Consider the following 7,580-nt stretch of genomic DNA (forward strand, 5'->3'; position numbering starts at 1 on the left):
TCATTGTGCAAATACTCTCCAAAGTGTTGTTGTTTCTGTCATTGTTTTAAGCAATAGTTGAACTAGCTATCAAAAATAAAGAGAGAAAGTCGAGAATAGAAAATTACCGATTAAAAAATCAGCAATGCAATCAACAGAAAAGTGGAGCCCAAAAGAAGAAGGCCAAAAATGAGAACGCAAAGGAGATATCAAAATTAGTTAAATTAGATTCCTTTTTCAAATGCAGTTTAAGTTCAGCCATTGCTAGCAGAAGCAATGTAGTGGGACCAGAAAAGGATGTAGGTTTGTCATCACCAGCAACAGATTTCAGCGGGTCAAGTGAGCCAAGGCCAAGCTGTTCCATCGTGCCAGAAGAAGCAACTTTGACGGAGGAGGATACAGGTTGTCAGGTATCGGCGGATACGACCCTGAGCACAAGCCATGCCGGACATGCTATCCCCGGGCCGGGCGAGGAGGAAGAGGAGCAGGGCGAGGCTAGAATCGTGGCGGTTGAGGAAACAGATGGAAGTGGGACAGACGGCTTTTTAAAATTTCTGGTGACAGTTGTTGGAGCGCATAGTTAATGTAACTCTCACACTTGCATCATGTAATTTGGCGTTCAGATGGCACCGTGAAAAGCTAGGGCAGGCCAACAGTGGGAATTTTCTCAGTATAATTGAACTGCTGTTTTATTTATTTATTTCACCTTTATTTAACCAGGTAAGCAAGTTGAGAACAAGTTCTCATTTACAATTGCGACCTGGCCAAGATAAAGCAAAGCAGTTCGACACATACAACGACACAGAGTTACACATGGAGTAAAACAAACATACAGTCAATAATACAGTAAAAAAAACAAGTCTATATACAATGTGAGCAAATTAGGTGAGAAGGGAGGTAAAGGCAAAAAAGGCCATGGTGGCAAAGTAAATACAATATAGCAAGTAAAACACTGGAATGGTAGTTTTGCATTTTACGACCCAGTTCTGAAATACATTTTAGAACGCTCCGCAGGATCCGTTAACTATCTCAGTCATGCAGGAAGCCCATCTTTGTTTCTATTATTATGGACACCGGATGTATCCAAAGTAGACCAGAAGTCAAGTTTATCGCTATGTGAGTGTGATAAGGGATGCAAATAATGTCACCACAGATCTTACCATCACAGAGTCGTTTCGGGGATTTCTGGAGACTGCTGACACATCAGCAGCTGAGCTTCAACATAAAATCCTGGGCAGCAAAGAGGATAATGGGCTGGATATTTCAAAATGTCGTGGGCAGGGGTATGATGGAGCGGCTAACATGAGCGGGGTCTAGTTGGGTGTGCAGGCCAGAATATCTGAAAAAGAGAAGCTTGCTGTTTATGTGCATTGTGCAGCGTACAATCTTAACCTGGCTCTCAACGACTCTGTCAAAAATGTGCCAGAGATTAAACAGTTTTATGATACTGCTCTACACCTTGTTCGGGCATAAAGAGATGGTCAATGTTGAGTGGTATGTTTGATTTGGCATCAGCAAAAGAAAATGTAACTCTAAAAGGACTGTGTCCCCCCCGCTGGTCATCTAGATATGAGTCCCTTGCCACCCAGAGATACTGATATGTGGATGTAATGAAGGCCCTCACCAACATTGTGCTTTTAAGTGACAAGAAGGATGAGAGGGATGATGCAGCACTGAAAAAGAAAACAGAAATTTTTATTTTTATTTTTTTTGTCGTTCTGCAGACTAAGGTTTTAGCAAATGTGAACGTCGTCTCCAAAATGCTACAGGCCAAAGACGCAGACCTGCACAGAGCAGTCAGCCTACTCAAGGACATTATAGAGGTCCGGATTCCCACAGGATTTTGAGAAGGCCAAAGTCACTGCAAAGACCCTTGTCGACAAATGGGGAGTTCAGAACGCATTTGAGACACTCGGAGAAGGAAGGTGAGGCGTCATTTTGATGAGCTATGTGAGGATGAGCGACTGTCTGATGGTGAGAGTAGTTTTAGAGTCAACTTCTTTAATGCAAATGTTGACATCGTTATCCACCAGCTGTCAAACAGATTTAAAAGTCTGTTTGACTCCATCCGTCCCACAATATTAACACACAGCCTTACCAACAAAATTATGTTAATTTGAAGGGAAATATGGGTGGTGATAGGGGCCCGTAATTGTTTTTGGCACATGGGCCCGTCATCATTAAGCTACACTACTGTTCCACATCATACAAAAGGCCTTCTCCACATCAACAGAGACTGCCACAACAGTCTTCTTGTTCACCTGAGCCTTCCTGACCTCTGCTTCAAAGCCGAGCACTGGGTCCATAGTTCCCCTTCCGGAACCCACTCTGATGTGGCGATACTAACCCCATGCTCTCCAGGAAGTACGTTAGCCCCTCTGCAATCATACATTCCATAATCTATTGGTCGATAGCTTGATGGCTTCTTTGGGTCCTTCCCAGGTGTACCTGTGGATGTATTTCAAGGCCTACCTTCAAACTCAGTGACTCTTTGCTTGACATCATGGGAAAATCAAAAGAAATCAGCCAAGACATCAGAAAAACATTGTAGACCTCCACAAGTCTGGTTCATCCTTGGGAGCAATTTCCAAACGCCTGAAGGTACCACGTTCATCTGTACAATCAATAGTACGCAAATATAAACACCATGGGACTATGCATACACATCACAGACTAACTGAAATGGTCCACCCACAGAGACAGCGTGGTGAAGAAGGAGGCTGAAGAAATTCAGCTTGTCATCAGAAACACATACAAACTTTTACAGATGCACATCGAGAGCATCCTGTCGGGCTGCATCACCGCCTGGTATGGCAACTGCTCTGCCCATAACCGTAAGGCTCTCTAGAGGGTAGTGAGGTCTGCACAACGGATCACCGGGGGCAAACTGCCTGCCCTCCAGGACACCTACAGCACCCGATGTCATAGGAAGGCCAAAAAGATCATCAAGGACAACAACCACCCGAGCCACTGTCTGTTCACCCCGCTATCATCCAGGAGGCGAGGTCAGTACAGGGGCATCAAAGCGGGGACAGAGAGACTGAAAAACAGCTTCTATCTCAAGGCCATCAGACTGTTAAACAGCCATCACTAACATTGAGTGGCTGCTGCCAAAATACTGACTCAACTCTAGCCACTTTAATAATGGAAAAATTTGTAATAAATGTATCTCTAGCCACTTTAAACAATGCCACTTTATATAATGTTTACACACCCTACATTACTCATCTCATATGTATATACTGTACTCTATACCATCAACTGCATCTTGCCTATGCCGTTCGGCCATCATTCATATATTTTTATGTACATATTCTTATTCATTCCTTTACACTTGTGTGTATAAGGTAGTAGTTGTGAAATTGTTAGGTTAGATTACTTGTTAGATATTACTGCATGGTCGGAACTAGAAGCACAAGCATTTCGCTACACTCGCATTAACATCTGCCAACCATGTGTATGTGACAAATAACATTTGATTTGATTTGCAGCCGTCATACCGCTCAGGAAGGAGACGCATTCTGTCTCCTAGAGATTAACGTACTTTGGTGCGAAAAGGGCAAATCAATCCCAGAGCAACAGCAAAGGACCTTGTGAAGATGCTGGAGGAAACAGGTACAAAAGTATCTATGTCCACAGTAAAACGAGTCCTTGACGAGTCCGCTCAACAAGAAAGACTCCACTGCTTCCAAACCACCATAAAAAAGCCAGACTACGGTTTGCAACTGCACATGGGAACAAAGATCGTACTTTTTGGAAAAATGTCCTCTGATCTGATGAAACAAAAATAGAACTGTTTGGCCATAATGACCATTGTTATGTTTGGAGGAAAAAGGGGGAGGCTTGCAAGCCGAAGAACACCATCCCAACCGTGAAGCACGGGAGTGGCAGCATCATGTTGTGGGGGTGCTTTACTGCAGGAGGGACTGGTGCACTTCACAAAATAGATGGCATCCTGATGATGGAAAATTATGTGGATATATTGAAGCAAAATCTCAAGACATCAGTCAGGAAGTTAAAGCTTGGTCGCAAATGAGTCTTCCTGTCACCCCCTGACCTGAGAGAGCCTTTTTATGTCTCTATTTTGGTTTGGTCAGGGTGTGATTTGGGTGGGCATTCTATGTTTTGTTTTCTATGTTTCTTTATTTCTGGCCGGGTATGTTTCTCAATCAGGGACAGCTGTCTATTGTTGTCTCTGATTGGGAATCATACTTAGGTAGCCCTTTTCCCCTCATTTCAGTGTGGGTAGTTATCTTTGTTAGTGGCACTTAGCCCTGTAAGTGGCACAGTTGTTGCATTGTTTTGTTGGTGACATTTTAAATGAAAGGAAAATGTACGCTCACCACGCTGCACTTTGGTCCTCTTCTTTCAACGGCCGTGACACTTCCAAATGGACAATGACCCCAAGCAGACTTCCAAAGTTGTGGCAAAATGGCTTAAGGACAACAAAGTCAAGGTATTGGAGTGGCCATCACAAAGCCCTGACCTTAATCCTATAGAAAATGTGTGAGCAGAACTGAAAAAGTGTGTGCGAGCATTGAGGCCTACAAACCTGACTCAGTTACACCAGCTCTGTCAGGAGGTATGGGCCAAAATGTGCCCGATTTATTGTGGGAAGCTTGTGGAAGGCTACCCAAAACATTTTACCCAAGTTAAACAATGCTACCAAATACTAATTGAGTGTATGTAGACTTCTGACCCACTGGGAATGTGATGAAATAAATAAAACCGTAAATAAATCATTCTCTACTATTATTCTGACATTTCACATTCTTAAAATAAAATGGCGATCTTAACTGACCTAAAACAGGGAATTATTTTACTAGGATTAAATGTTAGGAATTGTGAAAAACTGAGTTTTTAAATGTATTTGGCTAAGGTGAATGTAAACTTCCGACTTCAACTGTATATATATTCCCTTTCCTTCAGTCATTTGAAACCTCAAATCCCCTTTTCAGGCTCTAGGGCCTGAGAGAGTGGGACTGCACGAGTCAGTAATATGTAGCTCTTCAGATGTTAAATCTTTCAAATCCAGGTTTAGCTCAGCTGCAGACACAATGTCAATCTTTCTGGACTTTTTTTCAACTTGCGCAGTGCCGTTTACCACTATTGTTATAAAAGCGACAAAATCTCTCACAACCCCATCTTTAAATCAAGACACCCCTAGTTTGGGAAACAATGCCTTAGACGGTGGATATAATATAGGTGAGGTGATATACTGTGTGTTTGTAGATGCACTATTCCATTTAAAGTTGTTCCACTGGAAATGATCAAGGTGATCAATATATTTTTGTACAAATAATGTTTAATAAGAGGAAGAAAGCAAAACTTAAATGTAATGTAAATGTATACTGTGTCCTCAGTGGATTGATTCTTCATATACAGTTTGTGACTTCCAACTGCTTCAGTCTCTTCCTGCTCCTCAGTGGATTGATTCTTCATATACAGTTTGACTTCCAACTGCTCCAGTCTCTTCCTGTATCCTCAGTGGATTGATTCTTCATATACAGTTTGACTTCCAACTGCTTCAGTCTCTTCCTGCTCCTCAGTGGATTGATTCTTCATATACAGCTTGACTTCCAACTGCTCCAGTCTCTTCCTGTATCCTCAGTGGATTAATTCTTCATATACAGTTTGTGACTTCCAACTGCTCCAGTCTCTTCCTGCTCCTCAGTGGATTGATTCTTCATATACAGTTTGACTTCCAACTGCTCCAGTCTCTTCCTGTATCCTCAGTGGATTGATTCTTCATATACAGTTTGACTTCCAACTGCTCCAGTCTCTTCCTGCTCCTCAGTGGATTGATTCTTCATATACAGTTTGTGACTTCCAACTGCTCCAGTCTCTTCCTGTATCCTCAGTGGATTGAGTTTGACTTCTTCAGTCTCTTCCTGTATCCTCAGTGGATTGATTCTTCATATACAGTTTGACTTCCAACTGCTCCAGTCTCTTCCTGCTCCTCAGTGGATTGATTCTTCATATACAGTTTGACTTCCAACTGCTCCAGTCTCTTCCTGTATCCTCAGTGGATTGATTCTTCATATACAGTTTGACTTCCAACTGCTTCAGTCTCTTCCTGCTCCTCAGTAGCGTTGGTAAATCAGCGAACAAAAGCAAGGCCTATGTGTTTAGTACTGTGTACTTGTCCTATAGTCAATGTAATACTACCAGAGGTACCACTAACTCTGTCTGTCCCTCATTGTAGTATATATGGAGCTCTTGTTCAGCTACCAGTTTATTCATTCGTGCTGACAATGTGAAGAACAGTTCATTGCTCCTTCAGCATTGTATCTTGTCAGGACTTCACCTCTATCCCTCTATCCAACACCAAGAAGCCATAGTGGTTCACTTCAGTTGTTCACCTCTTCTCCCAAGCCCACCCCCACCACAGTGTCCAGTTTAATCATAGTAATATAATACAAATATATGCCATTTAGCAGACGCTCTTATCCAAAGTTACTTACATTCATGTTTGTATACATTTAATGTGTGGGTGGCCCTGTGAATCAAATCCACAATCCTGGCATTACAGGCACTATGCTCCACCAACTGAACCATCCAGAGAAGACACAGTCACTGTGACTGTGTCTTCTTCTCAGTGTGTTCTCCCCGGGTGGCTGACCAGAGCAGAGGCAGACTAAAGAGGAAGATGATGCCAAGGCTGAGGGTGACACTCAGCAGTGCCGCCCCCAGTGTGTTGGTGAAGGTGATGGGCAGAGAGTACGTGAGGAGCCACGGGCGTCGCGTCACCATGTCCTGCTCAATGGCCTCCATCTGGAAATGAGTGCCGATTATGCCGAACACGTGGAACAGTTGGTGGCTGTGACCTGCAGAGGGTGCAAAAGGACTGTGGTTAAATACCTACAGTAGTATTGGTACAGGAGAGGTACGAAGCAGAACTCAACGAGGAGAACTGTAACTGGCCAGCAACAGAGGAACTGGCCTCCACAGCATAAGGGGGAAACAGGAAGGCACAGTGAGACCCAGAGGCAGTGATATAAAGACTACTATGTTGTTTTAATGCTACATATGTCATACCACTAATGTCAAGCCAGTGTTGATCAGTCTCCACTGTATTACCACAAGTCTTTGCACAATACAGTGACAAATCATTCTGAAATGAATCAAACAAGCAGCCTTTCCAGATAGACCATGCACTTTGACCTATGTAGTCGAAGCTGCCGGGGGCCAGGCGCTCTGGTAGGTGTGTGGCGAAGAGTAATGTGGTCAAGAAGGCCAGGGCGATGTGGGTGTGGTGGAGGGGGTTGGTGTTGTTGTCAGTGCAGCCCTCACCCACACAGAGGAAGAGCTGTCAAAACACTGTAGAATGTATTAGCCTCGAGTCACATAAAAGGCTTCTATAGGCTCTTGTCACACTTGGCTGTTGAACCAGAATAGAATTGTATGTACAGGATTTAAGAACTGTTCAGAAGCAGAGTTCAAGTATACTTCAATGCACACCTGCATTCCAGTGAACAGGCACACAGCGATAATTATACCATTGACAACCGAGAGAGCAGAGCCTGTTAAGACTCATTGTACCTCAGGCACAATAATCAACATCTTAGACAATACTAGCTTCAGCTCATTTCAAATCAAAT

Source organism: Oncorhynchus nerka, linkage group LG27 (genome assembly GCF_034236695.1).
Source record: "Oncorhynchus nerka isolate Pitt River linkage group LG27, Oner_Uvic_2.0, whole genome shotgun sequence".
NCBI classification, from domain to species: Eukaryota; Metazoa; Chordata; class Actinopteri; order Salmoniformes; family Salmonidae; genus Oncorhynchus; species Oncorhynchus nerka.